Source organism: Triticum dicoccoides, chromosome 1A, assembly GCF_002162155.2.
Source record: "Triticum dicoccoides isolate Atlit2015 ecotype Zavitan chromosome 1A, WEW_v2.0, whole genome shotgun sequence".
Classification (NCBI taxonomy): Eukaryota; Viridiplantae; Streptophyta; class Magnoliopsida; order Poales; family Poaceae; genus Triticum; species Triticum dicoccoides.
Window position 1 is genome coordinate 384,973,589 of NC_041380.1, and position 10,005 is coordinate 384,983,593.

Sequence of the window (10,005 nt, forward strand, 5' to 3'; positions counted from 1 at the left end):
CCGCCGGCCCTTATCCCCAGCACGGCCTTGCCCCACCCCCTCCTCTCACCACCACGGTCGTGCCTCGCCGCCAACCCCGCGGATCTTCCCAGGATCGACTCTGCCGCCTCCATCCTACTGCCTCAGAGGAGATCGAGATGTGAGCTGGTCGACACTATTCGGGAGCAGGCATATCGAATTGGATCGAGATCCAGTGCGTCATCAAGTCGCTCTGGGAAGGAGTTCGCAGCTCGCATACGTGCTCTACAGGATCAGCCTAATCTCTCTGTCGCCGCTGTTTTTTAACGGCTTGCAATAGACCAGACTATTTCCAGAGGTCAGTTCAATCTATCCTCAAGTAGGCTTTGTCTCCATTCCTTTGTTTTTCATGCAGCTTCAGTTTGTACACTTAGTAGAACACACTTCCTGACCAAATGATGGACAATAACTCTTCCAGGTACCACAAAAGCGGTTGATTCAAAGTTCCCACTATTTATATCACAGGTAATGGTAATAGCAATTTCAGTTATTGTTCCGCAGTGAGTATGTTGTCTGGCCTCATCCTCCTTCCAATGTTTTGTATCAGGTATGTATCATTTGTGTGTAGCCAATCACAATCTTCATCAGCTACAAAAACATTGAGTGAATCTCAGTTAGGAAATCAAAGATAAGATATACAGTGTTTCATGTAGCTGGCATCATCTGTATCAGATTGGTTTTGTTCTCCAGTTGTAAGCACTACTGTAGATTTGGCAGCACGACGTTTGTCACGTAGGCTTTGCAATATCTTTTCTTTATGTTGCTCATATCGGACATTTTCCCTCTGCCTCTTCAGTGCTTGTTTTGCTTCTGTATAGTAAGTGTGAATTAGGTTCAAAACAACTTGAGCAACACACGATTATGGTCCATGTATTATGTATGTGTGAATTATGTATGATAGTTAATATGAGCCAGAAATGATTACCATATGAACTGTTGCATCTGTAGGCTTGAAGTGACGGTCGTAACACAGTCAGTTGGGAGGACTCAATGGCAGAGTTGATATTATTAACATTTTCATTGTTAGAGACGACAGTATCTAGTGTTGTTAGTGAACATGGACCATGAAGTGGAGTCTGGTCACTCATTACCACATCAAGAGGTATGCCTGCATCCAAATTGTATTACCAAAGTCAGCTGCTGACACACAAAAGCCGCTAGTATGTTTGGATGTAGGAGAACACATGACCTTCCACAACTGGTGTGTGTCGTTGCTGGGTGATAGCAGACTGCGCACTGGGCATCTCCATAGTGTCAAAACCTGTCCAAAGAGAAATTTAATTAACATGAATTTAGCTGTGATTAATGAAATGTATGATAAAGAACAGAGAAAATTGAGTAACTAGGCGACATGGCCATGGGTGGCTTAGATGGAGTGTTGGTTCCATTTAAAATAGCGGACATAGCTTTCTTACGATCCCTTGCCTCCTTTCTTTTTTTCAATATTGCATCCCTGTTTAGTGCACACCTCTCCCTTTCCCTCTGTCTCTTTAGTTCTTTTGGATCTATTTTTTGACCTGCAAGGCAATGACATAGTCGGTACTTACATGATCTTAGTAGCTAAGAGTAGGTGATATCTGTATTTACCTGAATTGCCGTTGTTCGTCAGGTCCTGAAAGGGAGTACGTATCCCACTACGCTGAGATCCAGACATATTGTCTTCTCAATGGCTCCCGTTGTGAAACACTTACTGAACCGTGCCTCAACTCAGTTTGCTATGCAAATCATGATGTACTGTAAGTATCAAATTTCCGGTTGTCAGATTAAAAGAGCAATTCCCTTTGTCTTATGTCTGACTAAAGGACGTGCAATTTCAGTTGATCTAACCTGTGCACTGGCAGGTCCGGAAGTAGTCAGATGTCCTGGAGATGTTGCTCGCCAGCGGGGTGATGACACCGGAGGTAAGGCAGCGCGACGGGTCGAGGACGTCGCAGACATCGGGGGAGAGGGCGGCGTGGCGACGACGGTGTATTGAGGAGAGTTAGGGCTGCAAGGCGGGTCGAGGACGTCGCGGAGACCAGGGCGAGGGCGGTCGGGCAGGGCGGAGCGGAGCGAGGACGGCGGGGCGACGTGCCGACGCGAGGTTCGTGGCATGGTGGTGGCGTTGATCGCGGAGATACTGTTTATTCGCTGGATGGAGGTGCCATCGTTGGGACGTGTAGGAGCCTGTACGTGGGAGTCTGCCGGCAGAACATTTGCTTAGAACCGTCGATCTGGTTCATGTATGGTTGATGAAACGTGGACAATTGGATGGTACTAAGTGGGTCTGATCGAACGTCTGGGGTTATCCTGTGTGCACTTTTTTATGTGGATGTAGGGGAAGTCACATTTGATCTTTTAAGAGTAGTATAGATATAGATGATGTGATAAGTTTGAATCCTGTAGATAGCATTATTATTTTCATTTCTTTGGCGAGGTTTTTGCATTCCCCTGGTCACCATGGTTCATGGGCCGGCCGCCCGCGCTAGGAGCGTGAACGGGCGCCTGCAGCGTTGTATAGGAGCTCCCGCCTATCCAGCGGAGTTGCAGAAAGGAGTCGCGGAGGAGACAAGACCACCGTGGGCTGGGCTGTTGTTGCATCTTGAGTGGGCTTTCGGGAGACAATATAACGTGTTTCTGTGGGCTTTCTGGTGGACATGTGCGGCAGCAGCAGCACTGCAGCAGAAGGGAAAGCAGCGAGCGAAGGCAGGCGTTTTTAGTCCCACCTCGCCTGGCTAAAAGGAGGGAGCAGAGAGCTCGGCTACATAAGGGGGCCGGGTGTGACCTAGGAGAAGCACGCAGCTGCGTGGTGAGCACAAAGCGAACTATTCTTTCGCCTTTTACTAAAGAATACCGTGTGCATGCCACACTAAGCAGCATACACTAATTTTTTGAGGGTGTTTTCTCTTTGTGAGAAAGCCCTAACAATTCAAATTTCCAAATATTTGTAAAAGACAATCCAAATCTGAGATCCTTTTCTTCTACGTTCAAAGTTCTTACTCATGATGCTCTGCTTGGATTTAGCATAATTGCAGGCGCATCTTTGAAATGGTTGGCCAACTACCTTTTTGAGAAATTGATGCGACTATTTCCTCAGGGATTAAATTCGGCCATGTAGCTGAATATCGCTAGCTATGCCTTCAGTTCTACGATTAGTTGTTTCAGGACTTGTAGCAGCCAACAGCTCTCTAATGCAGTGCAAAATTCTTCTGTTAGCTATAATTTGCATTATTGGTTTTATCAACTACTCCCTCCGTTCCATAATATAAGAACGTTTTTGACACTACACTGGTATCTAAAACGCTCTTATATTATGGGATGGAGGGAGTAGCCGTTGGCTGCAGTGCAAAATTTTCCTGGTGGACCATAATCCATAAATTTTTCTTTTCCTTCTTCTCTCCATGAAGTTGTTCTTGCCCAAATGTGAATCATGTCAGCAATGTCTTGCATCTAGGTCACTTGCAACTTGCATCATAATATAATTCTTGTGCTAGTTTGACTTGCATTATATAGCTCTTGCCTATAGGTGACTTGCATCATGCTATTATTCTTGCCTGTAGATTAATCTTAGTGCTAGTTTGACTGCTACGATGACATGTTTTGACAGCGACCTCTTACTCTTCTGCAGCTTACTCTTGTGTCCTGGGCTAGAGGCTTAGTATTCCTGCAGCTCCTCTTGCAATAGTTTGCCCTCCTATTTTTTCGAAATAATATGATGGAAAATCACTAGTTTGTGTAGAACAGTATCTGTAATTTTAATTTATACCATTGGAGACTAGTTTGTAGGTTAGTCTGGAAAGGTAATATCTGGAACTTCAAATTAAACTATCGGATAGCAAAAATCACTTCCTTCATAGTGGAGCTTGATGGAAGTAATTTTTGCTCTGTTTATATCTAGATGTTGTTGAGACAAAAAACATGCAGGAAGGGCAGAACATATTTTTTGTGTATTTACTACAATATCTGGAGAGCATATTAATAGAATTTCAGAAAACGTTGAACATCTTGAAAGAAGCCATCATTTTTCAAAATCACTTCCATCATTCAATGAGCTTACTCCTAGTATGCTTCTGAGCTGGATCTTATTAACTCGGCAAAAGCATTTATGAAATAGAAATCATCAGCCACAAATTTTAGCGCAACCAATAATCGGTAGACACGAGCTTTACACGCATTAGTAGATGCACAAGCGACAACCTTAAAGAACCATACTGCAGGCAATTTTTCTTTTTCAAGACCATAAGCATGAGGACTTTAAGATCAAGTATCTTGCACAGAAAGTTTTTCCATATCACAAGCTTCATGGACGTACGTGAGAGGATTGTATAATCTATTGCTGCGGTACCTATTGCGGATCCTCTGGCCACAGTATTTGATTTGGTTGCAACAATCTCTGCCGCTTCTGCTGGGGACTCTTGCTGTCATGGTTTGAGTTTGACGGGCGCAGCTGCAAAACCAACTTATAGGTCATCTTACTGCGCAAAGAGGGCAACAAGAACACCAGAAACAGGCCATCGGGCCATCAAGGCGGGACTATGTACCTCATGAGTAGCACTACCAGCACAATGAGCATTTCTTGCACCATCCTCAACTTCATCTGATGCACATGGAGCACAAAACAATTAGATTCGTGACCACTCACTAATCACTACAGAAATACTCAAATGCACGATGATTTCATAACCAAATTACCAGTTTGAATTCAGGCCCCAATCAGCATAATCTAACAACGAATTGATCATACCGATTCAAAGTGAGCACCTAATTAAGATGTCCTTTTACCTAATCACACCTCAAGCAATTCCAAGTTGTTCAACAAAAATCAAACGTTTCCAATGATCCAAGTCTTTTCTAACTATTACTGTCAAAAGCCACAGGTGAAGAAAATGGGCCAAATCCGTACAGATGATAACATGAACAACAAAAGATGTGACTGATCTGGCATGGGATACATGAAAAGAGAACCGTACAGACTGAAATGAAATGTACTCAAACACATCTATGGAACAACATATGCCTAAAAAGTACACGAGGAAAAACATTGAGCTGCACAGTTACCTGAATTGCCATTCATCAGATATTTGTGCAGCGCACAGCAAACGTAAGTTGGATGGAAATCCAAGGATCTATTTGCATCAAGTGGCATCAGCTCTCGCACCTCCTTGTTCCTCATGTCAACGGTGACGACCCATTTAGTTTCGTCCCAACCATCCTCCTTTGACATGAGGCAAACAACATCATCAGCACACACGATGGGATAGGTCGTTTTCAGGTCCTTCAATGGCAGGCCTGCAGCGCCGGCGTCGCGACCAGGCAAAGAGACAGTTCCAAGGTCATCATCAACATGAAGCATGCTCCCCTTTGACACTTCGCATAGAAATTCAGGACCTGACCCCTGTTGGAAAGAATTTCGGGATTTGACCCTTTTTGCTACCGCCACGAGGCCCGGCGGTAGGATCCTATAGCCTACCTCCAGCGCCTGCGGCGGTAGCAAACTTATCCACGTCAGCAGCGGTAACGGCCTCCGTGCCCCTCCGTCACACCCTACCGCCGCTCCTCCCGGCGGTAGGATGTCTGAACCTATCGCCGACGTCTTTGGTGGTAGGGTGCGGACATATATAAACCGCGGGCCGGCCGGCCCCCACCCCCTTCTCCCCACCCAGTCGCCCCCCACCACGAAGAACAGAGCAGTTCTTCCAACTCACCCTCTCTCATCCCCTCCACTCCCCCCCTCCGATCTTCTTCGTTTCTTCAGGATTGTGCGGATCGAGATGGCCCCGAAGAGAGAAAAGTAAGCTCTTTCGATCCCTCCAATTAGTTTTAATCAAACACCTTTCGATTCGTCGCATTATTCGATTCAAATCACTCCTTTTTTGAACTAGATTGAATATTTTTTAACCCTAGGATTGATTTAGGTTGATTTAGATGTTATATTGTGTTAGATATGAACTCTATTCACTAGTTGGTATGGTTGTGTTAAGATGAACCCTAGTTAATATTTGATTTGAATGTTTTTTTATATGATGCATGTGAAGGAAATATGCCCTAGAGGCAATAATAAAGTTATTATTTATTTCCTCATATCATGATAAATATTTATTATTCATGCTAGAATTGTATTAACCGAAAACATAATACATGCGTGAATACATAGACAAACATAGTGTCATTAGTATGCCTCTACTTGACTAGCTCGTGTTGGGGAACGTAGCAATAATTCAAAATTTTCCTACGTGTCACCAAGATCAATCTATGGAGTCATCTAGCAACGAGGGAGGAGTGGATCTAGATACCCTTGTAGATCGCGCGCGGAAGCGTTCAAGAGAACGGGGTTGATGGAGTCGTACTCGTCGTGATCCAAATCATCGATGATCCTAGCGCCGAACGGACGACACCTCCACGTTCAACACACGTACGGAGCAGCGACGTCTCCTCCTTCTTGATCCAGTAAGGGGGGAGGAGAGGTTGATGGAGATCCAGCAACACGACGGCGTGGTGGTGGAAGTAGCGTGATTCCAACAGGGCTTCGCCAAGCGCTGCGGGAGGAGGGAGATGTGTCATGGGAGGGAGAGGGAGGCGCCAGGGCTTAGGTATGGTTGCCCTCCCTCCCCCCCACTATATATAGGGCCAAGGGAGAGGGGGGAGGCGCAGCCTTGGCCCTTCCTCCAAGGAAGGGTGCGGGCAGGGGAGGAGTCCCTCCTCCCCAAGGCACCTCGGAGGTGCCTTCCCCTTTTAGGACTCTTCCTTTCCCCTCTTCTCTTGGCGCATGGGCCTCTTGGGGCTGGTGCCCTTGGACCATATAGGCCAAGGCGCACCCCCTACAGCCCATGTGGCCCCCGGGGCAGGTGGCCCCACCCGGTGGACCCCCGGGACCCTTCCGGTGGTCCCGGTACAATACCGGTGACCCCGAAACTTGTCCTGATGGCCGAAATAGCACTTCCTATATATAATTCTTTACCTCCGGACCATTCCGGAACTCCTCGTGACGTCCGGGATCTCATCCGGAACTCCGAACAACTTTCGGGTTACCGCATACTAATATCTCTATAACCCTAGCGTCACCGAACCTTAAGTGTGTAGACCCTACGGGTTCGGGAGACATGCAGACATGACCGAGATGACTCTCCGGTCAATAACCAACAGCGGGATCTGGATACCCATGTTGGCTCCCACATGTTCCACGATGATCTCATCGGATGAACCACGATGTCAAGGACTTAATCAATCCCGCATACAATTCCCTTTGTCTATCGGTATGTTACTTGCCCGAGATTCGATCGTCGGTATCTCGATACCTTGTTCAATCTGGTTACCGGCAAGTCTCTTTACTCGTTCCGTAACACATCATCCCGTGATCAACTCTTTGATCACATTGTGCACATTATGATGATGTCCTACCGAGTGGGCCCAGAGACACCTCTCCGTCACACGGAGTGACAAATCCCAGTCTCGATTCGTGCCAACCCAACAAACACTTTCGGAGATACCCGTAGTGCACCTTTATAGTCACCCAGTTACGTTGTGACGTTTGGCGCACCCAAAGCACTCCTACGGTATCCGGGAGTTTCACAATCTCATGGTCTAAGGAAATGATACTTGACATTAGAAAAGCTTTAGCATACGAACTACACGATCTAGTGCTATGCTTAGGATTGGGTCTTGTCCATCACATCATTCTCCTAATGATGTGATCCCGTTATCAATGACATCCAATGTCCATGGTCAGGAAACCGTAACCATCTATTGATCAACGAGCTAGTCAACTAGAGGCTTACTAGGGACATGGTGTTGTCTATGTATCCACACATGTATCTGAGTTTCCTATCAATACAATTCTAGCATGGATAATAAACGATTATCATGAACAAGGAAATATAATAATAATCAATTTATTATTGCCTCTAGGGCATATTTCCAACAGTCTCCCACTTGCACTAGAGTCAATAATCTAGTTCACATCGCCATGTGATTAACACTCACAGGTCACATCGCCATGTGACCAACATCCAAAGAGTTTACTAGAGTCAATAATCTAGTTCACATCACTATGTGATTAACGCTCAATGAGTTCTGGGTTTGATCGTGTTGCTTGTGAGAGATGTTATAGTCAACGGGTCTGAATCTTTCAGATCCGTTTGTACTTCGCAAATCTCTATGCCATCTTGTAGATGCAGCTACTACGCTATATTTGGAGCCATTTCAAATAATTGTTCTACTTGGAGATATTCTAAATTGTTGCTCCATTATACGTATCCGGTATCTCTACTCAGAGCTATCCGGATAGGTGTTAAGCTTGCATCGATGTAACTCTTTACGTCGAACTCTTTATCACCTCCATAACCGAGAAACATATCCTTATTCCTCTAAGGATAATTTAGACCGCTATCTGGTGATCTACTCCTAGATTACCTTTGTACCCTCTTGCCAGATATGTGGCAAGGCACATTTCAGGTGCGGTACATAGCATGGCATACCGTATAGAGCCTATGACAAAAGCATAGGGGACGACCTTCGTCCTTCCTCTTTCTTCTGCCGTGGTCGAGCTTTAAGTCTTAACTTCATACCTTTCAACTCAGGCAAGAACTCCTTCTTTGACTGGTCCATCTTGAACACCTTCAAGATCATGTCAAGGTATGTGCTCATTTGAAAGTACCATTAAGCGTTTTGATCTATCCTTACAGATCTTGATGCTCAATGTTCAAGTAGCTTGATCCAGGCTTTCCATTGAAAAACACTTTCCAAATAACCCTATATGCTTTCCAGAAATTCTACGTCATTTCTGATCAACAATATGTCAACAACATATATTCATCAGAAATTCTATAGTGCTCCCACTCACTTCTTTGGAAGTACAAGTTTCTCATAAACTTTGTACACACCCAAAATCTTTGATCATCTCATCAAAGCATACATTCCAACTCCGAGATGCTTACTCCAGTCCTTAGAAGGATTGCTGGAGCTTTGCATACTTATTAGCATCTTTCAGGATTGACAAAACCTTCCGGTTGTATCACATACAACCTTTCCTCAAGAAAATCGTCGAGGAAACAATGTTTTGACATCCTATCTGCAAGATTTCATAAATAATGCAGTAATCGCTAATATAATTTCAACAGACTCTTAGCATCGCTACGAGTGAGAAAGTCTCATCGTAGTCAACTCCTTGAACTTGTCGGAAAACATCTTAACGACAAGTCGAGCTTTCTTAATGGTGACATTTACCATCATTGTCCGTCTTCCTTTTAAAATCCATCTGTACTCAACAGCCTCACGACCATCGAGCTGTTCTGTCAAAGTCTACACTTTGTTTCCATACATGGATCCTCTCTCGGATTTTATGGCCTCGAGCCATTTATCGGAATCCGGGCCCACCATCGCTTCTCCATAGCTCGTAGGTTCATTGTTGTCTAGCAACATGACTTCCAAGACATGATTACTGTACCACTCTGAAGCAGTACGCATCCTTGTCACCCTACGAAGTACGGTAGTGACTTGATCCGAAGTCTCATGATCAATATCATAAGCTTCCACTTCAATTGGTGTAGGTGCCACAGGAACAACTCTTTGTGCCCTGCTATACATTAGTTGAAGTGACGGTTCAATAACCTCATCAAGTCTCCCCCATCCTCCCACTCAATTCTTTCGAGAGAAACTTTTCCTCGAGAAAGGACCCGATTCTAGAAACAATCCCTTATTGCTTTCGGATCTGAGACAGGAGGTATACCCAACTGTTTTGGGTGTCCTATGAAGATGCATTTATCCGCTTTGGGTTCGAGCTTATCAGCCTGAAACTTTTTCACATAAGCGTCGCAGCCCCAAACTTTAAGAAATGACAGCTTAGGTTTCTCTAAACCATAGTTCATATGGTGTCATCTCATCGGAATTATGTGGTGCCTTATTTAAAGTGAATGTGGTTGTCTCTAATGCCTAACCCATAAACTATCGTGGTAATTCGATAAGAGACATCATGGTATGCATCATATCCAATAGGGTGCAGTTATGATGTTC

At 44.9% G+C, this 10,005-nt stretch overlaps 1 non-coding gene across 1 annotated transcript; it reads left to right on the forward strand.

Annotated features, from left to right (window-relative positions):
* Positions 1–2,797: 2,797 nt before the first annotated feature.
* On the forward strand, positions 2,798–2,916 carry LOC119295842. The gene has a single exon (XR_005144371.1). It is a non-coding gene; the product is annotated as a U5 spliceosomal RNA (small nuclear RNA).
* The last annotated feature ends 7,089 nt before the right edge of the window (positions 2,917–10,005 follow it).